The 24,650-nt window shown below is 48.3% G+C and overlaps 1 protein-coding gene across 4 annotated transcripts in view; it reads left to right on the top strand.

The window, feature by feature from the left end:
• Positions 1-24,650, top strand: part of YAP1 (Yes1 associated transcriptional regulator) — a gene marked incomplete at its 5' end in the record, with an annotated part of 110,641 nt that overhangs the window by 29,314 nt on the left and 56,677 nt on the right. The window lies entirely within an intron of this gene.

Genomic DNA, 24,650 nt, shown 5'->3' with positions numbered 1-24,650 from the left:
TGCCTCCAGCTTCCTTTTTTTTTTTTAAAGATTTTATTTATTTATCTGACAGACAGAGATCACAAGTAGGCAGAGAGGCAGGCAGAGAGAGGGGGGGAAAGCAGGCTCCCTGCCGAGCAGAGAGCCCGATGTAGGGCTCGATCTCAGGACCCTGCTACCATGACCTGAGCTGAAGGCAGAGGCTTAACCCACTGAGCCACCCGGGTGCCCCTGCCTCCAGCTTCTTGAGCGAGCAGCTGCGGGCTCCGAATGGAAGGGGCCGCGGGACCAGGGCAGAGGCCTAGTCTGCGCACGGAGCTGGAACCCTGGGAGGGCGACGTGTGCGCCGCGTGAGAAATGGACCGCCTGGTGAGATATGTGGGGGGCGGTGGGGGTCCCTCCAGGGGAGGCGTGAAAGGGGAGGCCCGATGTGTTGCTCTGAAGGGAAGGGAGAGACTGGACTTGGGTTTCAGGAGTCCTTGTTTGGGAAGCGGAAAATGATGACTTTCGTTTGCGCCTGCGTAAAATACTACACTACATGCGTTTCTGTTCAAGCTCTTGTCCTGCTGAGACCTGGGGCTGGGGTTGGGGCTGGGTCTTGCAGCTCAGGACCATTCAGGGACTAACTGCTCCATGAGAAAGAGTATGGGGGGGCATTGCAGCACTGCGGCGGTCCTGCTGTGCGCCCTGAGGCTGTCACAGCCTCTGACTTCTGGAGGCTGAGTGACCAGGAAAAGCTGTCGGGAAGGAAGGGAGAAGACAGCCAGAAGACAGCCGTGGGACCCGGGCACGAGGGCCAGGGAGGACCGCTGGCCCCTCCACAGTGCCCAGAGTGGAGGAGAGCGCACACACGTTCCCTGCACGCCTCATTGGGTCAGCTCCCCTCTGGCTGTTTGCCACGAAAGAGTGCAAGCAGTGGGCTTGGGAGTGGCACTTCGGTGTCTCTTGTCTTGTGTCTGTCAAATGGAAGTCTCAGGGTGTTTTCATCTTTGGCCAACTGAAGTATCGCCAGCCAGCAGTTGCGGAGCTTTTGAAATGATGGGTTAGTGCTCAATTACCTCGCTTGGCAAATTGTTGAGATAGAAAATCTCATGACGACAGCTTTAGCTACCAGGTTCAGCCTGAATTACTGCGTGTGTGGTGGTCCAGTAGCTTGGTCTGCTCCCTCCCCCTTGGGACAACGTCCCCAGGAGAGTCGGGGTTGCACCTGGCAGGGTTTATTTCCCAGCTCCCACAGTGTCTGCAGACTTGTGCCATGGCCTGCACTGATTTAAAAATACCATGTGTACTGGCCTGATTTTAATCCTTAAAATATTTTTATTTCATCCGATTAAGAAAAACCTTTAACGGGTGAGATAATTCTTACGCATGCAAATCTTTTTTTTTTAGTCTGCATTTCCTCGTGGAAATACATATATCCAAACCGTGTTTTCTTTTATATGGTTGTAATCCTAGTGTGAAGTTTCATTTTCTTGACCTTGCTGAAATTACCGTTTTTCAGTGTTCATGATCTGGGATTCCATTCAGGAGCTGAGTCCGTGATTGTGACCGTGGTGTGGGGACTGCCCTACAGCGGTGCACCCAGGGCTCGCCCCGCTCAGCGTAGTCTGCTGCTTCACCTGCTGCCTGAGTCCGCTGTTTGCAGAGTCTGTTAAAATGACGCCCGTTGGGAGTACGGGATGCGCTCTGGAGCCTTTACCTGAAAGGCGTCCCTCTCGGTGCTGCGGGCCTACAAGGCTGGTCCATCGCCTTCTGTTTTGTGACTGGAGCTCGTGGGCCGTGGCTCCGCTGCACTTGTGGGCCCTCCCGGGCCGCCTTGCCCGCTGGCTGCTAGAGCCTGGGCCTACGGGAGCTGTCGGTGCGTGTGGACAGTCTGCACACGCTGCACACGGATCTTGTTTGCTTTGAATTTTTCCTTGTTTGCCGGTTCACTGAACTTCCTTTGAGATGAAGCTGGTTACAATTCTGGGAAGACACAATTGAAAATGTGATTCAATAGCATGTTTAGAAGAATTTTCACCAGGTGTTAGGCTGTGAAAGAGAAACTTCCAGTCGTCTGTGTGATCAACTTATTTGCCTTGAAAATCATTTCTTTCAAATTGTGGCACATCGCACGTACATCCATACTGTACAATTTCCCGCGTAGACATTTTTAAGTGTCTTTTGCTGGCATTAATTACACTCGCAGGATCGTGCAACCATGACCCGTCACCGTTTCCAGTCTGTTCGTAATCCAGCAGAGATGCTGTGCGTGTCGTGCTGAACAGTGACTCTCTGTTCTCCTTTCTTCCGGCCCCTGCTGCAAACCTGGATTCTCCTGTGTCTGTGCATTTGCGTATTCTAGATATTTCCTGAAAGTAAAATAAGACAAGATTTGTCCTTTTGTGTATTAGACTTTCGGTCTTGTGGCTGAGAATTACTCATTGTTGGTGTTTTTGTGCATTCGTGTGTCGGTGGGCCCTTAGATTGTGTCCACCTTTGGGCTGTTGGGAATAACGCTGCTCTGAATGTTGGTGGACACGCGGCTGCTGGAGTCCCTGCTGTCACTTCTTTGGGGCTTTTGTCTCGACCTGGAATTGCTGGCTCACAGGGGAGCTCCGTGTCCGTGTTCTGCGGGGCCGCCGCCGTGGCCGTGGGCGCTGCCCCATCCTGCATTCAGCGTGCAGGGGTCCTTAACGGCCCACAGCCCCACCCCGCTCGTGCTCTGTGTGCGTGGTGGCCCCCGCGGGCGTGAGGCGGCGGCTCAGTGTGCTTTTCACCTGGCTTCCCGCGGCCGGGCGCAGCGCGTCTTTTCCTGTGCTCGGTGACCTTTGCTGCTTCTCTGGTGAAAGGCCCACTTCGTCCTCCCTCGCCCGTTTCATCCAAGGCCGCACCACAGTGAGCGCGCGGAGCCCTTGTTTCTTTGTGTGAACCACCGGGCTGGAGCCTGGGTGGCGGAGCGCGGGCGTGCGGTCCCGTGCGGTCCCGTGTGGTCCCGTGGTCCCGGCTGCTCTGTCCTCCGGGCCGCGGGCTGCTTTCGGTGGCGCAGGCCACCCTCGGCCCGAGCCCCTCCCCGTGCGCTGGAGCTTCTGCGAGCCGCCGGCTGTCCCCGCCGCTCCGTCCCCGTGCGGCCTCGGGCCCCCAGGTGTACCTCAGGTGACGCGGCTTGTTGCCCTTCAGCGTCCTCACACGAAGGCCGGAGGGACGTGCGGGATTCCCAGCCGCTGCGGTGTGGGCTTCGGCTCTCGTGACCTGCGGGTCCGAGCGAGCGTGCAGGGGCATTTGGTGGTCAGTGAAAGTCTCTGTCACGGGAAGATCACAGAGACTTCAGGTGTGGGGTCAGCGTCCTTCTAGCGTCTGTACTTGGGGCACAGTGTTTCCCCATGTCTCTGCGGCGGTCGTGGCTCCAGCGGCGTCCCCCTGTTGATGGCGTTGGTGTCCTTGTCTGCTCCCTGGGGACGAGGTAAGACACGATTTGTCCTTTTGTCCCCTCACGGGGACGGCTGGGGCTGTCCCTCTCCTGGTGCTTTATGTAGTCCCAGGTCTGGTCGCACTGCTAAAACTGTTTGGTTGCCTCCATTGGCCTGGTATTTGTGTTTTTTGCTTATTCTTGGTTTATTTTTATTATTATTTTTGTAAAGATTTCTTTCTTTGAGAGAGAGCAGAGCAGGAGGGAGCTGCAGAGAGAGAAGCAGGCTCCCTGAGCAGGGAGCCTGATGCGGGACTCGATCCCAGGACTCTAGGATCATGATCTGAGCCACCCAGGTGCCCCTGTTTTTGTTTTTTTTTAAAGATTTTATTTATTCATTTCTTTGAGAAAGCGAGGAAGAGCACGAGTCGGGGGAGGAGCAGAGGAAGAGAGACAATGAGCAAGGAGCCTGATGCGGGTCTCTGCTCCCACAACCCCTCAGGTCACGCCCTGAGCCAGAATCAAGAGTTGGACTCCGGTCACTGAACCGAATGAGCTCCCCAGGCGCCTGGTCTCGTATGTGTTCACGCAGCTCGTCAGCATGGGGTGCCCAGGAGGAGAACGTGATCTTTATTGAGACTTAGCCGTGGATGGTGTAGTCCTCACTCACTGGAGACATTTGGTAATGTCTAAAGATATATTCGATCATGAGTATCGTGTTCATCTTTTCTAGCTAGAGGGGGTTTTGGGGCTCTTTTACTGAAGTGGACGGAAGCCACCCTGGTAGAGCTCATGTTCGCCCCTTCTTTGGGGAGGGTTTTTCTTGCCTTTTTAGCCAGCTCATCGCACATGTTGGAAGTTATCTGCTCTGTGTCCTCTGTGTTCCCACCTGGACCAAGAATCTCTGTAAAAGTGCCGTGAGCTTCCCTCTCTGTCCTTGTTTATTTCGGTGTCCTGGTGGCTCGTCCCCTCTAGGAGGAAACTTCTCCGGATCAGGAACCATGTCTTACTCATTTTGATGTCAGCCGCACTTGGCCCTTGGTATGTGTTCAGTAAGTGTTTTAAATGAACTAAATACTGTTCAGTGTGGATTTAGTGTTTTTGTGTGGTATGGAGAGGTTTGGGGTTGCAGAGGAAAAAGCTGATTGGAAGGGGACTTGAATTCTAGTTCTCCCTCTTCCGGATACTCTGTGTCCATCATGAACCTCAATCCTGTCCTCTAAAAAGCGAGGGAGTATTGGACTTAGTAGGTCAAGGACAGTGCTCACCCTGCAAGTGTCATGGCACCGCCTGCCTAGCTGGAGGCCAGACCGCCTTACTAAACGCAGCTGTGTGTCCACGAGTGACCGGCGGAGGCCTTTGCATAACTTCCAGGTGTTTTCCCTGTAGTTTAAGGCAGTTATGATTAGTAGTTAATAGTAAACAAATACCAGGCACTCAGAATCCCAAGGAGGGCCCTTCGCTTACCCGTGAAGGGACCTGTGTGGTGCGCACGCTGCCGACCTGGCCACGAAGCGTCCCGCTCAGTGTAGGTCACATCCCCGTGCAGTGAGCGCCTCTCAGCCGCCTGATGAGGAGCTTCAAGATGCTGATAAAATGGCTTTGCTGGGAGTTGGTTTTTACCCTGTGAGTCATCAGCATCAAAGCACTCGGAGCTGCTGCTTCTCCCAGTGACCTTGATGTTTGCAGGTGTTGGGACGGTGGGCAGGGCCCACACCTTTCATTCCGGCCTCTCTAGAGCGGGCTCTGTCCATCGTGCCTTAGACCAGTCCCGGCGCTACCCCTTGAGTCAGGAAATGTGTCTCAGCGCAGCCTCTCAGGGTTATGCTCCACGTCCTCATCTGTAAAATGGGGCCGCTGGTCTGCAGGTTTCCCTCTAGTCCCGACACTGGGCTTTTCCATGCAAGTTTACCTTTTGATCTCCTCGATTCTTTAATTTGTGCTGACTGAGTCACCAGGGACTGACGCAGGAGACTCTGGCTGTGCCTGGGACGCAAGGGGATGATCTGAAAACAGTCCAGAGTCTGCCTTGACCGGTACGAGTGCGTTTTGACGGGAGAGAGGCTTGGATAGCCCGAGTCAGAACAGATGGTGCCTGTTCTGCTTTTCCTCCCAGTGCCTGACTTAAGTTTGTTATTCTGTGTCTTAGTCTATAAAAAGAAGGAAAACAAAGCAAATAATTAGAAACATTTTGTAGACTTAGGATCCCTGTAAACTGAAATGTTTCTAACCATCTTTGTTTTCTTATACCTAGTGTCATGATCATTGTTAGGGATCTGGTTAGGAACTTGATCTAGTTAGGAACATGATCAAGTTAGGAACTTGAATGATTAAAATGGGTAGTCAGTAAAACACTGTAACTACTGTAACAACCTTGTAAAAGATCATTAAGACTGCTTCATGAGACCTAAACTGGTTATTGAAAGAACAAAGCGTTGTGGGATTTTCCCCGCCAGTTTTAGTGAGGTAGAACTGAGGTACGGCAGGGCACAAGTCCAGTTCAGGTGTGCAGGGCCAGGAGGTGACTTACAAGTAGTGTGACGCGGTTACCCTAAGTAAGTCTGGTCGATATCCACCATCTGAGGTAGATACAAAATACGAGAAAAGGGAAAACTACCTGGCAGGGAGAAGCCGTGATCTGAGGGTGGTTCTCCTAGGGTAAGGCTTGTCCACTGCCCTCGGGTCTTTCTGATGCCTGTGATTTGAACTCAGCTGTACAGTTTCTTAGTGGGGAACCGTGGGGGGGGGCATAGGAAAGAAAAAGAAGGGGCACCTGGGGGCTCATTCCGTTGAGCGTCTGAGTCTTGGTTTCAGCTCAGGTTGTGATCTCAGGGATGTGAGATCGAGCCCCACGTGGGACTCCGCGGTCAGCTCAGTCGCCTGAGTGTCTCTCCCTCTCCCTCCTGCTCACACATTTTTTCTCTCTCAATAAATAAACACATTATTTAAAAAAACAAAAACCAAAAAACATTTTTTGCTTGTGATGAGAACTCTTGGGACTAAGTGTGTGAACCATCCCGTCCTGCGCCCCAGAGTAGTGCTGCATGGGTCCTCCTGCCGTTCCTCCCACAGCGGACCTCACACCTGATGCCCCCGCCTGCCTCCACTCACCAGCCCTTCGTCCACCACCTCATCTCTTTTTCTGTGAGTTTAGTTTTTTCCTTTTTAAGATTCCACGTCTTAAAATCTTACACATCTTACTGTATGAGATCATATAGTCTTTGTCTTTCTGTGTCTCCCTTACTGCACTTAGCATTATGTCCTCAAGGTCCCTCCCTGTCACCACAAAGGACAGAAGTCCCTTGGTTTTTTTGGTGGCCAAGTAATACACCATTGTATGTGTGGAGACACCCAGCTTCTTCGTCCGTCCGCTTATAGATGGACATGTGGGCTGGTGCTGTGTGTCGGCTGTTGTAGGTGGTGCTGCTGTGAACTTGGGAGAGCATACGTCTTGTTAGTGTCTTAGAGGTTTTGTTTGCTTCATGTAAATAACAAAACATGGAATTGCGGGATGACATGGTGTTTCTGTTTTAGCTCTTTGAGGGCCCCGTGTGCTGTTTTCCGTGGTGACTGCTCGGTTCACAACTCCACCGATGGTGCGCGAAGGCTCCCTCTCCTCCACCCAAGCCCACACTGGCTGCCTCTCGTCTTGGACACTAGCCGGCCGTTCAAACAGGAGTGAGGTGCCAGGCTCATTGTGGTCCGCACGGCTCTACTGATAAGAGATACTGAGCATCTTTTCAAATACCCGTTGGCCATTGGTGTATCTTCTTCAGACAAATGCCTATTGAGGTCCTCTGTCTTTTAATTGGATTAATTTGGCTGGGGTTTTTTTTTCCCCCTATTAAGTTGTATGAGTTCCCGGTATACTTTGGCTGTTAACTCCTTATCGGATATCTGGTTTAGCAAGTATTTTTTCCAAATCTGAAGGTTTGATCTTTTCATTTTGTTCATTGTTTCCTTTGCCGTGCAAATTTGGGATTTTTTTTTTTTTACCTAATATTGGTGATTTTCTCCAGGCTTTTTCTGCATAGTTTTGGAGGTTCCTTAAATTAGCAGTTTTTCGTTTGTGCCTTACTTCCCTTCCTCAACTTCCCTGCCTACAGACGCCACCACGTTTTGTTTATTTGGACACTTCTGTTACAGAAGAGCAAGTCCATTTTACCGTTGGTTGGCCATTTCCCCAGTCTGTAACATGAATGTGTTGGATTAAGAAATTCTGAGATCTTGAGGGGCTCTTTGAACAAATACTGGGTCTTCTCCCTGATGCTACTTTCTTTCCTTTTTTTTTTTTTTTAAAGATTTTATTTATTTGACAGAGATCACAAGTAGGCAGAGAGACAGGCAGAGAGAGAGGAGGAAGCAGGCTCCCCGCCGAAGAGAGAGCCCAATGCGGCGCTCGATCCCAAGACCCTGAGATCATGACCTGAGCCGAAGGCAGAGGCTTAACCCACTGAGCCACCCAGGCACCCCCTGATGCTACTTTCTTATCACATACAAATTCTCCTGATTCCGATGTATTTTTTTTTAAGATTTTACCTATTTATTTGGGAGAGAGTGCAGAGCAAGAGAGACAGAGCATGAGCAGGAGGGGGAGCAGAGAGGCAAGAGCAGACTTTGATCGGAGCAGAGAGACTCAGTCCCAGGACCCTGCGGTCATGACCTCAGCTGAAGGCAGACACCTAACCGGCTGAGCCACCCAGGTGCCCCTACAGATGTGTTTCTCCTTTAACTCATGCATCTGAAATGATCACGTAATAGATTCAGAGTTTGGCTTAATATTAGCAGGGAGATGAGTTCTCAGGTCCTTGGATTTCTTCTCCGCCACAGTACTTGTTATGGTTGTCTGGTCCTTGTCCCCACGATGCTTCAGGCTTCCAGAGAGCGTACTAAATCTGTACGATTGCACGAATGTTCTCCTTTATTCTGTAAGACACTTATGAACGTCAGTTCTGTGTGGCGAGTCCTGAGCCTGCGCCAGCCTGTGCTCTAGTGGGGCCTGAAGAACACGCGGCTTCGCCGTGGATCAGCGTGGTGGCGGTGCTCAGAGTCTTCAAGGAGAAGGGCGAGGGCAGCTGGAGCTCTTAGGGGCTGAGTGGAAGTGGGGTGAGCCCCGGGGAGCCATCCTGGGAGTGGGCACGGGGGCTGGCCTCAAAGGCTTTTGCCAGGGTGGGGGTCAGGGGCTCGAAGGCCGGGGCGTGGCGAGTAGAGACAGGGCGGCGTGAAGTAGTCAGTGGGTGAAGTTTTCCCTCAGGTGTAACGTGTGTTTTCCTATTTTGAGAATTTTAGAGTGCTTTTCCGCTGGTGACTTGAGTGCTCTCTCCGCCTGGACTCTATCTGGGTAGACGGGGGCTCTCCAGGTAGGCCTACTCACAGCCGTCCCTTTGAGCCACTTTAATGGCCGGGTGTCTGTCCCACAGCCGCACTCTTCAGTCCCGAGCAGTGGTGCCGAGCGCCGTCCACGGCTGCACCCGAGGCCTGCTCGGCCCCCGGCCCTGCCCCTCCTCACTGGGGCTGTGCTGGACAAAGGCTTTATGAAACCCTCGCATAGAGGTCTTTTTTTTTTTTTTCTTTTTTTGGATACAAAAAAATAACTTTTATTTCAGCTTTCTCACCTTAAAAATCTAGTGGTTCTGACACCACTTTAAAGAATCATTATTTCTATGTAAGTACGTTATATGTGAATTACAAGTCTAACAAAATGAGTTCCATAAATAACCAAATAAAATGCCTGCTTTTGTGAACCTCTGTCAGTTATTAATCATTTTGGTTAACAAAAGAGAATTTTAGTGAAACTCCCAACCTGGTTACCAGCGTCCTCCTGTTTTAGAGCCCTGGAGCTTGGATTTGTTCTCAGTAAACCGGTAGGTGTTTGGCGTCTTCATCCAGAGTAGGGATCCGGCCCCTCCCCACATAGGGGCTCTTCCTGGACCCCTGAGAACCCCAGCCCGTTCCTTGAGCAGCGTCTCCTGTGAAGTCCCGAGTACAGCCCACTCACCTGCTCTAAGGGGTGGTGCCTGCGGCTCCGTGTTTGCAGTAGAGCCTCCGCGTTAACTTCCTTGTAAGGACCGTAACTGTGACTTTGTGTGACCTATTCTACCAGCATCCAAAAAAGTCCCCTTCAAGACGGTGTTAATATATTTCATAGTATAACTGAGTTTCATAGTCATTTAACTTGAAAGGTTCAAAGAAGAAAACGATTTTCACTGACAGGATCACATTTCAGTTGCGACTTTAAAAAAGCAAGTTGAATGCTAGTTTTCAGCCTGAAAAAATACTCTCATTTTGGTGGACTGGGAAATTTACACAGCGAGTTTTCTCGTTTTAATGAACACGTTAAGTCCAGAGGAGACCAAAGGGAGGCATTTAATCTGGATTTATAATCCAGAGTGGATAGACTGCTGCATTTTCTCTGTACTTATTAATAAGGTCAGCGTGGCTTGGACAAGTGTCTAGCTTTCATTTTCTTAAAAAAAAAAAAAACAAACCAAACCAGCATGGATGGCGTAACTACAGGAAGAGAACCTAATGGGTAGCGGGAAGATGGGTGGTGGCTGCTTGGCCCTGGGTGGAGGAATCCTACTCCCTCTTTGCCACATTTAAAATACGTAGGCCTGGCCAACCGCCTTATTAGTATCTGTGGTAGTTCTTCATGTAGAGTTTGTTCATGCCTTCATTATCAATTAATACCAATAACTGGAGTTTAGCTGAGTGGGTCTTTCATGCCATTCAACATAAATGTTCTCCTAGTGTCCCATCAGCTGATGAATCAAGAAGGAAGGTGTGGTATATAGTCCAGTGGACTGTTACTCAGCCGTAATACATGAAGTCTTGCCACTTGTAATGACGTGGGTAGAACTAGAGAGGATTGTTTTAAGTGAAATAAGTCAGAGAAAGATACCATATGATTTTATTCGTATGTGGAATTTAAGAAACAAACGAACAAAGGGAAAAAAAACCGAGAGGCAAACCAAGAAACAGACTCTGAAGTACTGAGAACACAGTAATGGTGACCAGAGGGGAGGTGGGCGGGGGATGAAGGAGGGCGCTTGTCGGGTCAAGCCCCAGGTGATGTGTGATGTGTGGAAGAGCTGAGTCATCGTATTGTACACCTGAAACTGATACTACACTGTGTGTTACCTAATTAGAATTTAAGTAATAAATTTACACAATTAAAAATTTTTCCAGGAGCTGCCATCACGTATTTATTTCCTTTGAAAATAGTTATATGAATGAATGGTTCAGTAGACATTCAAAAAGTGCGGTGTCGGTTCTTATCTGTTGGAAGCTGAAGTTGCGGTCGAGAAACCTCACGGGACTTGACCAAGGTTAGGTACCTGGAGTCTCAAGTGAGTAAACAGAGTGCCTTTCCCGCAGCGTGCCGCGTTCTGTCTTCTGATCCCGGCGCCTCTGGAGGCATTCACAAAAAGTTCAGAGTTAGCCAAGTAATATCTTCTAAAGTGACAGCTAACTGTGAAGAAACATCAGAATAAGATAATTTCTGTATAACATTTAGCGAAAGGCAGTTAAGGCCCAGTGAGACTCTGCCTGCTGCTCATCTCTGGAGGCCGTCGGTCCTTGCTCGCCGCCGTGGGGCGGGAGGGCCGCGGAGAATGTGCCCGCGCTGACTGGCAGGCTCGGAGTCCCTCGCCTAGTTATTTAATTTAGATGATTGGAGACATTCTGCATGTTACTAGACTATTGCTTAAGGCAAGTGGTGATTAAAGAAAAATGTATAAGGTAATGGTATTATTTTCATCAAAATGTGGGGGTAGACGTGCCCAGCAGTTCATGTTACAGGGTCTGTGGGTCTGTTTCAGTAGGCCCGTCTGCCGACTTTGCTTAGAAGGGTCTATTGTGGGTTTTCTTTTTCTTCTTCTTTTTTAAAGATTTTGTTTATTTATTTGACAGAGAGAGCATGAGCGGCGGGAGGGGTGGAGGGAGAAGCAGGCTCCTGGCTGAGCGATGAGCCCGATGCAGGGCTGGGTCCGTGGACCCCACGATCATGACCTGAGCCGTAGGCAGACGCTTCACCGACTGAGCCGCCCAGGCGCCCCGTACCGCGGGTTTTCCTGACCGCCTTCCTGGCGCTCGGGGGTCCGGGAGCTCCTCCCCGCACCGTGGGGCCGGCCCCGGGTTAATCTTGCGGGCAGCTGAGGTTCCGTCGCATCCACGCGCCGAGCCCGGGGCTGGGAAGCCGGTGTGGTTCCCTCACGGTGGACGCGGGAGCCAGCACAGGCAGCAGATCCTTATTTGGAAGCCGCCGGTGTCTGGTGAGACGCACAGCGCCGATGATGGCGTCGTCTACTGCCTGAACCCGTGTCGTGTGTCCGTCCCCGTGCGAGGCCCCCCGGCCTCTGTCCCGCTGCGGCTGCTGAGGGCAGAGCGGGCGCTCAGCACACCTGTTCGCCGTCTTCTCGGGTTTTCTCCCGCCCCCCAGATGGACAGTTACAAAGCGAGAGGAGAGTCTTGCCGGGTCTTCAAACGGGGTACAAGAAAGGCCACTTCCTGACCTCCGACCTGTCGTAGTTTCACTTAATACAGTATTTGCTGAGGAGTGTCAGTGTGAACACAAGGGGCATGGGAGACAGCCAGCCGTCATCTTCTGAGGAGAAAGGATTCTGTCTGGTTTTCTGGGTAAACATGAATTCTTATTCTCTGTAGGGATCTCAGATTGTGGAAGAGTATGGAAGTTGCTAGATCGTTTACCCTCTGGTCTCCCTGTGCTTGTTAAATATTAAATACTCCAGGTGATTCTGATGTCAGTGGTTGAAGGGCTGCATTTTGAATAACATTTGTCTCTTTAAATTTCTCAGCTTTTTTTTTTATTCTTAAAATTTAAAAAAATTTTTCCCCCTGTCTTTTCTCTCCATCTCTCTTTTTAAAGATTTTATTTAAGAGAGAGAGTGTAGTGGGGTGAGGAGCAGAGGGAGAGGGAGACAAGCAGGCTCTCCCGAGCGCAGAGCCCGGCCTGGGTCTCAGTCTCCCGACCCTGAGATCACATCCTGAGCCGAAACCACGAGTCGGCCAGCAGCCAGCTCAGCCACGCAGGCGCCCCTCTCTTTTCAGGTGACTCTGAAGGAGGGAGCTAGGTAGACCTCCTGATTCCGAATCCCGAGACTTAAATTCTGGTCTTTGTTCTTCTCACACAGCTGTGACTCTCAGTAGGTCTGTGACCGCTGCTGTTGTCTGTGTCATGAAATAAGGGTACAGAAATCTTTCTTTGGAACTTTTGGGGGAGAATGTGTTCAGTCACTGTGGCATTATGAATAGAACATCATGGCCGTAACTACAGAAAAAAGCCATCTGGGATTGGGATTCGGAGAATTTGGTGTTGGCTTCAGGAAGTGTCCACTTGAGTTCTGGCTTTTTCTCGTGACCCCTTCCAGGGGAGCCGCATTTCAGCATGTCACTCTTCTCAGGCAACGTGGTTAAGTCGTGTTTAAATTGATTTCATACTTGTGAGCAGATGTTAATTTTATTTATCCTGAGGACACGGGGTCAGGTTACAGCGGTGTACAGTTTGTGGAGAATCATCAGTTGTCACGTTTGTGTCTCTGTGTTTCTGCCCACACTTGTTCATATTTTAGCCCAGTTTTAATAGCCTCTAGTGATAGCTCAGTTTAAGGTTCTACTTTTCCAGTAGTATAAGTGTCTTGTTATCCAAAGGGCAGAGTATGTAAGTCTTTTCATCCTTATCAAGAAGTTACAGTCTGTGCACATCTCTGACTTTGGTGGTTCTGAAACTAGTCGGTCACATCTCTGACTTTGGTGGTTCTGAAACTAGTTGGTGGTAGATCTATACAGTTACAAAAGGATATGGTTGTGGCTTAGGAATTGTAGCTCATAGAAGGATTAGATTGAACACAATGTGTCATTGTTCCTAGAATCAATTAAGCGTGTAGGTTTAGCTAGCTGGGAACAGCGTCTAGCATGTGACTCTATAAATAACACTTGCAGGACAAACATGGGCTTGATAAGTGAGCAATAAATCCAGGCTGACTGCCCACTCTTCTAAATTTTAAAACCAGTCCTGCCATCATAGTATTCTGAGGGCCTGATGGCAGTAATAGAACTTTTAAAATTAAAATGTTGCTCACGTCTATTTTGTACTATTCCTGGTTTTCCAACTTCAATCTTATTTTTGTTATTTCCTAAAAGTCAGTTTTTCTTAATTAAAGGAATCCTTAGTTTGACTACTTGGCTTTTCATGAGATATTGAGTTTTATGGTCTTACACATAGGTTAGTACGAATTGTCTTACTTTAGGAATGATAGTGACTTGCTTGTGCAGATGTCTTTAACATGGGAGCAGAGCACACGTCTGTCATTTCATTTTTTTGTTTACCTTTGTTGGGAATAGTTAGCAATTTCTTTTCTTTCTTTCTTTTTTTTAATGAGACTGGTTGTTTTGTTTCAACACTTTTTTTTTTTTAACTTATATTTATTAAGGAATCTCTGCCTCCAGTGTGGGCTTGAACTCACAGCCCTGAGATCGAGAGTTTCATGCTCTGCTGAGCCAGCCAAGTGCCCCGGAAAAATTAGGAAATTCTGTCCCTTCCATTAACAGTTGAATTACAAGCCCATGCAGCAAAGATGATTTCACAAAGATGCGTTTGATTGGGGGTTGCTATAAGAAGGTCACCGCTGCTAGATTTTGTGGTTTTTCCCTATTGCAACACAACAAAGAGGGTCTGAAAGATGTTTTAGGAGGTTAAACACTTGTCAGATGTATTTCTAGAAAGTTTCCACTCATATAGTTTATTAATTATGTTGTTAAATTCTTACAACTGATTGGTGGCACCAGACATCACAGAATCTCAGCAGAGTTGGAAAAGAACCAGTTTGGTGGGTAGCTCTGGGCAGGTACGGACACTCTAAGACTACCCTTTTGGGGGCTCCTGTCGGTGCCTTCTGCTCGGGTCCCGCATCGGGCTCCCTGCTCAGTGGGGAGTCTGCCTCTCCCTCTCCCTCTGCCCCCCTGTGCCTCCCCTCGTGCTCTCTTCTCCTCTCTCCTCTCAAAATCTTAAAAAGAAGATAATAAAATTAACTGCTGGGATTTTGTGAAAGGTGGGTTTTACTGGTTTAGAAGAAAAACATTTCAGAAATGTCTAGGAAAGGCGGTGAACAGTCAGGATGTGGTTAGTTCGTAGCAGCCTCATTTTTGATACTCGTTCTGGATTTTAAACTAGATTGTAGCATGTTACAGACCCAGGGTTGGAGTGACACTTAGGAGACACTGAACTCCTCATTCTCTGTCTGCCTCTGTCCCAGGACACCAGCAGCTCTGTGCCCTCACCGCCGTCTCCGTGCAGCTGCGGTGCCGCGCTTCGCACTTGGTGTAGAAACAGTGCTCTGGGTCTCATTCCCCAACAGTCACGGGCACGAGATTTTGGGCTCTCAAAATTTTGCTGACTCGTGACTCACACGATGCCAGGCCCCGCGGGACAGTTGACCCTGTTTAGGATTTAGGTCACAGTATTTCTTGGTGGCTCAAGAACGAGCCACTGGAATGAGCTTTCAGTTCCTCACGTGGTTACTGAACACGGGCGGGCAAGCCCCGCACTCATGAGAGAGGGCGCGAGGGCAGCTCTGGGCCCCGCGGGGGAGGTGCGTCGGAGACCCGCTTTCTCTGCCCAGACTTCGTGCTGCTCCTTTTTTTTTTTTTTTTTTAAGGTTTTACTTATTTATTAGCCCAAGCAGGTGGAGGAGCAGAGGGAGAAGCAGGCTCTCCACTGAGCAGGGAGCCTGACGTGGGGCTGGATCCCTGGGACCGTGACCCGAGCGGAAGGCGGACACTTAACCCACTGAGCCCTCAGGCGTCCTGCCGCTTGCGCTTCCCAGCGCTGTCTGTCCTTCAGCCTCTTTTAGTAGGAAATTATTAGGGAAGTATTTGTTATTTTAAAATAAAATTTGTGAGAGACTCCTCTAACGAGGTTGCTGGAGGATGGGGGGTGGGGAGATGGGATGGCCGGGGGTGGACATGACGGAGGGCGCGGGACGGAATGAGCACTGGGTGTTGAATGCAGCTGATGAACCTCTAGATTCTACCCCTGATAATACAGCGTATGTTTGGTTAATTGAATTTAAACAAAATAAAATTCACATGACATTAATTACATAATTTTATAAATCAACAGTATGTGATATGGAGGGAAATAAAGTAATTTATGGTACAGTGATATGTATATTAACATACATGCTTGGGTATGACTGTTTGAGAAGTTGTAATAAAGTGGTCCCCTGCTGGCATCTGTGAGTTCCCTGAGCGTGACAGTTCTGAATAAAGACCAAGTGTGTTGAGTTGGCAACTAAAAATACCAGGGGGTTTTACTGTCAATAATGAGATTATCCAGAAAGGATATTACTGTTAAGAGATTTCCTGGCAAAACTAAATGTAGTTAATTGTCTTCCAGAAAGTTTGGCATGTAATTAAAACTGTGCAAAATATATTTTATGTGTGAAGTGGAGTTTTATGTGTAACTACAGCTTTTGCCTACGTGAGTGTCTGGTAGGGCCTTCTGAAACTGGTGAAGACGGCATTGCAGAAAGTCAGGCGTCCAGCACTCTCCTCCATTACATGTTTGCAGGACTGGGATAACCAAAATGCCATCCCCCCAGCCCCGTTTCTTAAATTGAGAACCATTGCTCTGAATAAAAATGTTATTACATTATTGACTCAGTTGTTGAAAGTCTACAGTGCTTTTTGTTTTGTTTAGTTTTGTTTTAAATTAAAGGCATGGAGTGGAGAGGACCATGGCCAGTGCAGCCCGTGGTGTATGTAACACACAGATCTAAGGGTCATGAGATCGAGCCCCACTCGAGGTCTGCTTGAGCTTCTCTCTCTCCCTCTCCCCCCATCCTCCTCCTAAAAAAAAAAAAAAGAGAGAGAGAAACTCATCAGTATTTTTTTTATAGCTGTAAAATTTGTTTCTCATTATGTTGCTCAGGGTCCCTTATAAGGAATATGGATTCAGTATTTGCTAATATAGCCAAGAATTTGAAGAGCATCTTAGAATTTATTGGAATGGCTTTGCTGGTACATAAGAAATGTTGTCTCCCCCCCCGCCCCACCTTTTGTCTTGGTTTATGTCAACAGACTTGAGTCTCTTGTGGCTTATGTGAAAAAACAGTGTATGAAGAGATCTTCACCAGCGACTGTCTGAGACGTCTGGTCGCAGGGTTGAACTTTCTTTTATTCCCAGATTTCCCTGTCGCTCCTGTCCCGGGAGCCAGGGCGCCTATACTTGCGTGGTTCCCTCCCTCGTTCCTTCTTCCTCTTAGCGGGAAGCCCTTTGCACAGTGAACTGACGGTATAGAGACATTGTCGTCATTTCTGTCTCCTTCCCCGAGACCCACTGTCCTCGCTTCACACGACTGTTCGATCGCTGCTGATCTTCCTGACTTGACCCGTCCCTGCACCAGGGTTTTCTGTCTGTGTTGGACAAGTGCGGGGATGAAGTCAGGAAACAGACTTGAGGGCTGTCCGTGTGTCCGGTGCCACAGTGCTAGGTGCTTGCAGACCTGCTGCTGTGTTTAACCCTTGCAGCCCTGGCGAGTGAGGAAGTAAGTCACGGTGACGAAACCGTTGGCCAGAGTGACCTGCCTGTACAACCCAGGTTGTCACTGTCAGAGCTGGGACTTGAACCCCTGTCTGCCTTCTTTTTCTTGCCGTTCCACAGAGAAGCTTCTGAGAGGAGGGATTTGGGTCTTGAGAAGGTTTGGTAGAATCAGGTGTTTTATAAAAGGCCGGTTGGGGAGGAGATGACCTGAAGTAGTCTTGAGAAACGTAGCAGATGTTTCAAAAGAATCAGATCCGTATTAGGCTTCTACGGCTGCTGCTTATAGGGCGCTGACAACACTTGACTTGCGTAGGGGATTTTTTAATGAGATACGTGTTGTCTGAGCCATTCTCCTAGGATGCAGTTCCAGAGCGGGCTCCCTGCTGCTCCGGGAATGCGTTTGTGTGTATGGGCCGTGTGACGGGACTTGTTGACGCGAAGACTGGAAAGAGCTACTTCCCGGAGATTCCGAAAGACCGTTTGGCAGGAGCCTTGGAAGCCGACACTCAGACACGAGGAGAAGACAGTGCCTAGTTAGGGAGGCAGCTTGATGCTACCCTTTCCGCACCTTAAGTTAAGAGTCAGAAGTCTTGCTTCTAAATTAAGAAACAAAGTAGGAAAAACCAAAAGCAGCGTACATGTTTAGAGTCCAAACCACCAGTTTAGAGGAAGAGAAATAGTAAAGCAGAATAGCCCATGACCAGTTGACGTCTCTCCCAGTGTCAGCAGTGACCGATCGCTGACGTCCCCTGGCGACGGGCTGTGCGTTCTCTGTCGCGGCGACCGCGTCCTGTTCTCACGGCGGGGCTCAGTGGCTCTCCTGGATTAGTCTTCATAGTTGATGAATTGGAAGAGAAAGCATTTAAAAGGATTCTGAGACTCTTCTTAAATTAAGTTCCTCGAAGAAATTCTGTTCTGCTAGAGTGGTAGTTTAGCATTTTTAGAAAAACCGTTTCTAGTCGGAGACCAGTGAGGTGGGGTGAAAAGCTGAGCTGGAAGCGGAAGGACGGAAGGACGGAAGGACAGAAGGACGCGTCCACGCAGGCTGCGCTGCTTCCTGGCCGCGGGCCCAAGGCCCCTCTGTGTTCCTGCGCCCCCTGTCCTTTGTTCAGCGGGACTGTCCGGGCGGTGAACGAGAGCCCTCGGGCAAGGGTCCACTCTTTGGGAGGGAGGTCCTGAGTGCACCCACCCCCAGGCCCCTCCCGTGCCCGTTGTTGGCCCTGTCGGCTCCCAGGAGGGGCTGCAGACCCTGAGGGCGGTCCGCAGAGCTCGGCCCCTTGGTTCTGCGCAGCCCATCCCAGGGTTTCCGTGGGGAGGCAGCACGTGTGTCTCACTGTGGGACAGTGACAGTGAGACGTTTCTTTCTCTTTTTTTTCAGTTATCTCTACACCCACCGTGGGCCTTGAACTTACAACCTTGAGATCAAGAGTCGCACACTCTACCCACTGAGCCAGCCAGGCGCCCCTGTGGGACGTTTCTTGACATTCAGAACCAGTATAGAGGGTTTCTCCCTGCCTCTTCACCTAGTGTCCTAGGATCTATGAGAAGTTATGTTTGTGTGTCATTGATCTCATCATCTGAAAGGCCCGGGAACTTTTCCTCAACTCCCATAATCCCTCCGTATTTGAGTGGGAGAGATGCAAAGGAATGCGGTCCAGGGTTTTTGTGCTGCGTGTTGTTGCAAAGGTTCTGTCTCCTTGTGCTTCCTTTTTGCAAGAGTTAGCGCAGGGATGGAAAGGTCAGTCTTAAGAAATCTGATTACCACCCCAAAACGCTCTCACAGCAGGAGAGGAAGTCTTCTGGAGGACAGAGTACAGATTTTGCATCAGTTCTGAGTTAAAGCCCAGCTCTGCCACGTCCTGGTCCTTTGCCCCCCGACAAATCCCTCCTTCTTAATACATTGCAGGTTGTTTTGTTCTTCAGTGAAGTTGTTGTTTTCCTTCCGAAGGAGTCCTGAGGCAGCGGCACAGTATCATCCTCCCTGCTGAATAGTGGTCTTGGGGAGGTGAGAGTTTGGGGTTTCCCCATCGAAACTGCACGGAGCCTTTCATGTTCTTATGGTTTCCTCAGGAATTTGAAGATGTGACAATAATACTATTATTCTTTTTTTTTTTTTTTTTGACAGAGATCACAAGTAGGCAGAGAGGCAGGCGGGGGGGGGGCGGCATGGGGGAGGGGGGCAGGCTCCCCACTGAGCAGAGAGCCCGATGTGGGGCTCGATCCCAGGATGCTGAGATCATGACCTGAGCCGAAGACAAGAGGCTTAACCCACTGAGCCACCCAGGCGCCCCAATATTGTTATTCTTTATTAGGGCAGAATCCATGCATGTTCAAGGGCCAGGTTTGAGCTTCGTGAGACGTGTTTCCTACGGGAGAATGTCAAGCCCCTGACACGGCAGCTGCACTTAACTCAAGGGACGCTGCAGAAAGTCTGCTGCTCACGGCGTACTTCAGGATGTCCGCTCTTTTTTTGGTTCTGTATGCACTTTGCTAAGCCATCCAGTGTGCGAGAGCAGATTCCGCAGCGTAAAATAAAAAATACAGAAGCCAGTGGGAGAGGTGGCCCTGTGTGCGCGCGGGAGAGGGAGTCGCCCGCATGGGCCTCGGTGCCTCGGTCGGAACACAGCCGCCCCTGTCCCACCTGCCAGCCGATGGCCAGTTCGTCGGCTGCCCCACCGTAAGGTCATCGCACTCGTCTTGCTCACAGATCCAGCTGCTTTTTTCCGAGATAATATGAAGATTTATGTACATTGTTTGAAGGGGCTGTAGGATTTCACACTTCTTATTTTCTTGTAGTAAGTTCAGTATCTTGACTGTTCTTAGGGACAGGATAAGCTGAATCTTCAATTTGTTTCCATGCTGTGTGTAACTAGGCATGTTTCTGACTCTGAAAATACTGGTTTAGGAGTTTTGCTTGATTTCATCTCCTTGGTTTATATATTTTCATTCTGTTATTTATAATTTGGCATTTTTAGAAGTAGAATAGATTTTTTATTAACATGCAGTGTGTTATTTGCCCAGGGTACAGGTCTGTGAATCGTCAGGCTTACACACTTCACAGCACTCACCACAGCACATACCCTCCCCAGTGTCCATCACCCAGCCACCCTGTCCCTACCCCTCCCCCCCACCCCCCAGGAACGCTCATTTTGTTTCCTGAGATTAAGAGTCTCTTATGGTTTGTCTCCCTCCCAGGTCCCATCTTGTTTCACTTTTTCCTCTCTTCTCCTATGATCCTCTGTCTTTTTTCTCAAATTCTGCATATCAGTGAGGTCATATGATAATTATCTTTCTCTTATTTTGCTCAGCGTAATACCCTCTAGTTCCATCCACATCATCGCAAATGTCAAGATGTCATTTCTTTTGATGGCTGCATAGTATCCCATTGTGTGTATATACCACATCTTCTTTATCCATTCATCTGTTGATGGACATCTAGGCTCTTTCCATAGTTTGGCTATTGTGGACGTTGCTGCCATAAACATTTGGGTGCACGTGCCCCTTCGGATCACTACATTGCTGGGTCATAGGGTGGCTGTATTTTCAACTTCTTGAGAATCTCCACACTGTTTTCCCGAGTGGCTGCACCAGCTTGCATTCCCACCAACAGTGCAGGAGGGTTCCCCTTTCTCCGCATCCTCGCCAACATCTGTCCTTTCCTGACTGGTTAATTTTAGCCATTCCGACTGGTGTGAGGTGGGATCTCACTGTGGTTTTGATTTGTATTTCCCTGTTGCCGAGTGATGTGGAGCACTTTTTCATGTGTCTGTTGGCCATTTGGATGTCTTTTTTGGAAAAATATCTGTTCATGTTCTCTGTCCATTTCTTGACTGGTGGAATTACTATAGTTTGAGTGACAAAATTCCTTTCAGCTGTTTTCAGATTAGCATTTATAGGAAATCTTAATCACCCACGTTTTGATGTAAGTCATTAAAATCAGCACATACTCCCTGAACAGTGCTGGGGTCCAGCAATCTCCCAGGTACATCTACTTCAAGAAGCTAATACTCTAGCGGTAAAAGAAATTGTGTTTCTTAATATTCCGGCTTTTTTTTTTTTTTTTTTTAGGATTTTATATATTTTCTTGACAACAAGAGTGCAGAAGCGGGGGCAAGTGGCAGAGGGAGGGGGGAAGCAGACACCCTGCTGAGCAGGGAGCCTGATGTGGGACTTGATTCCAGGACCCGGAGATCATGACTTGACTCAAAGGCAGATGCTTAACCGATTGCACCACCCGGGTGTCCAAGTGCCTGCACTTCCTCTTTGTGTGGTGGTGTTACCAGTAACACCAGCCTCGTGAATCAGCCTGATGTTTCCCGGGAGACTTGAAGTCCTCACACCAGAACTCACTCTGCTTTCACCAGCCAGTGAAATTCTTTGCCTCTGCCCCACACCTGGTGTTCCAGTGGAAGCAATGTCCCCATTCTGTGCCTTCCCACCCTCTGACGGATGACACCCGACCCTTCAGGGATCCCTAGCGCGCGCTCAGCTAACCTGTTTCTGTTCACCTTGAAACTTGTGTTTCCTAGTCTTGAAGAAAAGAAAGGGTCCTTTGCATCTGGTTGTGGTTTTCCTTTCCTCCGTGCGCACGGCCACACCCGTCTGCTTCCTTGCCTCTCCACGCTGCCGCCAGGACTCCCCTTACTGCCAGTTGTAGTGGCTCTATCATCCTGACCCGTAATTTCATTTTGGGGTAAAGTCAGTAAGGCTACAAGGACTTTGAAAGAAAGCTGGGTGTTCTTAGGGCAAGAAAGAAAGAAGGCTTTCTTTTCATTAATTCATTGACAGATACTATCAAACACTCTTCTAATCAATGAAGATACAGTAATTAATAAAATGAGTGAAAGTGCCTATTTTTTCTGGAGGTTTTGTTAGTTGGAGTTTGTTGGTCAGAGGAAACAGGCAAACAAAGTTAAATAGGTTAGATAATGATAAAGGATCATCAGGAAAAACAATAGAAGGGGAGTGTACCTTTCAGTAGGGTAGATTTTAGGTTATGTGGAGAGGGAAGGGTTCTCTGAGATTACGACACGGAGCAAGGCCCAGAGGAGATGAGCAGAGGTACCGAGAACTGTCTAGGGGAAAGCAGACCTTGCAAACCATTCATGTGGTGTTAGCAAGAATGCTTCTTTGAGGTATGAAATGTTATGTGTGTGTGTGGTTTTTTTTTTAAGATTATATTTATTTATTTCACAGACAGAGATCACAAGTAGGCAGAGAGGCAGGCAGAGGGAGGGGAGGAAGCAGGCTCCTCGCTGAGCAGAGAGCCCAACGCGGGGCTCGATCCCAGGACCCTGGGATCATGACCTGAGCTGAAGGCAGAGGCTTTAGCCCACTGAGCCACCCAGGCGCCCCAAGCTGTGAAATGTTTTTACGAAGATTCTTGTTCTTATGGTAAAAAGGAAAGCTGGATATTTTGGGGCATTCTGTTTCAAATTGACTTACTAGGATAAAACAGTATTTTTCATGATTTAATCTTATAGAATAAGACCAATTCTAAGTTAATTTTATTTCACATTTTCTTTGGCATCTAAGTGATTGCATGCTTTTATAGTTGGACAGTTTAGATAATAACATCTTTATTCCCTAAAGAGCTGTAGGTGTTTTTAAGTAACTGTGTCATTAGCTGAGGTGACATAGATAGCTGTATGGGGCTGTCAGCTGACTTACTGGGGCTTAACGGCTGTTTCAGGAAGAGAAATTTTAGCATTTGTATGCTTATGGAACATTTCAGTAAAATAACGGAGCTTCTGAGGCAGTAAGACTGTATGTTCTCAGTATTCACAGCCCGATTTATTTTAGGGAGAAAGAAGTTCTAAGCACAAACGTACAGATTCGTGTCCATATTCCAGAAGCCATCAGAGTGGGGTCTTGCTCAACCCTCAGGTGGAGCCCTGTTTACTTATGAACAGATTAATATGATCTGTGGAATTGACTCATTTTCAAAGAGGCCCAGCTGTTGAGTATTGAGAAAACTGTCAGCAGTCGGCATCTTGACCTCGCTGAGGTCTGTCTCCCTCCTCACCTGTACCCCTCACGGGGGGCGATTTTAGGAAGTACTAGACACAGGGAGTAGGCAGGGCCACATGCTTTGAAATTTAAGAGCCAATAGTAATCACTTGTCCATTTCCTTTCCTAGTTTCTTGACATCAAACAGGCAGTGAGAAGCATTTCTCTCCATTTTGTTCTCCTTGCGGGCTGTAGGCTTCTTTCCAATACGATTTGTGTTAACCCCTGTGCGCGTGTCGCTTGGGATCGAGCAGCCTATCTAGAAAGTGTGTTTTGTTTGTTTAGTGGCTCATAGGGAGGGTTGAAAGGGAAGAGGAATGGGCTCTTACTGGGTTGGATAAGGACCCAGTCTCCTGGAATGGGGTGCTTCCACGGCAGAACAGAAATCGGGTTTCAGTGCCTTGTCGGGGCCTGCCGGAACGCTAGTGCCCGTGTTCAGAAGCCGCAGATAACTGCTGGGAGAGTCTGGGCCCCGCGGAGACCTGAATACTTGGAGCACCTTCCGCGGGCGGGCGTGCGGGCGTGCGGGGCAGGTCCCACTGCCGTCCGGAGGCGGACGGGCCTTCCTCTTCTCCTCTCCCTGTTTTCATCCCCTTTCTTCTCCTCGGAACTTTCTGTTTGCTAGTAGATAATACTTGAGTTTCGTGCTAGCCAGCGTGCAGTGATCTTTCTCACGGTCTTACTGACCAGTTACCATTCTAGTTCCATTTCAGAAAAGTTAGCGATAGAGTGTCATTTCCTTAAAGGAGAGAGAACTCAGATTTGAAATTCAAACAGCCATGTGGAAAATGATTGCAGAAGAGGGGACTTCTTAAAAATAACCCTGATTTTTGGCCACTCCCCTATTCAAAAGTAGTGTTAGTTTGTGATTGCTTAATAATAGGAAAACCTAGCATAGCAAAGCAGAGTTTTGTAATTTTGTCATCTAGAAATAAATATTGAGGGAACATTTTGATGTTTGTCCTTCCCATGTTTTCTGTGCGTGCACAAACACACACACACACACACACACACACACAGGCTCACACCATACATGCTGTTTTACAAACTACTTTAAAAAGCAATATTACAAAAATAAATAAATAGCAGTATTACAAATATTTTCCATACGATTAAATATTCTTCTAAAATATTTTCAGTAGCTGCGTTGTGGTCTGTCATACATTATAATATTTAATTGACCAATCCCTTTCATTACATGTTACCTGGCTTTCAAATCCTTGCTTTTATAAATTATACAGAGAGAACTTTGCATCAGTGTGTGAATACTTCTCTGGCTATCTCTTCAGGATAATTTCTTAAGTAGTTTCATATACTTAGTGTTTTTCGTTTCTGTTTCACTGAAACAAACTTTGCTGGAAGAAGGAAACTAGTATTTCTGAAAGATGCCATGCCAGCTTCTATGCGGGATGCCCAGGAGTCTTCGAGTTCACAGAGTCTTTGACCCTTTTCAACCAGTTTTATAGATGAACAAATCTCTGTGCAGATGTAATAAGATATTTTGTAGTAAGTTAACAGTGCGCAGTATTTAACATTCACATGTTTTGTTTAGCAACTAACAAAGACCTTCGCCAGTCACGGGTTCATGCAAACTTAAAGATGAAGGTTTTAATTCTGTTTTGGCTTTAGAGTATATATTTATAATAAGACTTTTTCATCCTTTTGTGTTTTACCTAAGGGACTTCAGATCTAAAAAGCACATGTTAATTGGCA

Source organism: Martes martes (assembly GCF_963455335.1).
Source record: "Martes martes genome assembly, chromosome: 10".
Classification (NCBI taxonomy): domain Eukaryota; kingdom Metazoa; phylum Chordata; class Mammalia; order Carnivora; family Mustelidae; genus Martes; species Martes martes.
Note: the sequence above shows the minus strand (reverse complement) of the source record. Positions and strands in the feature narration are given on the sequence as shown.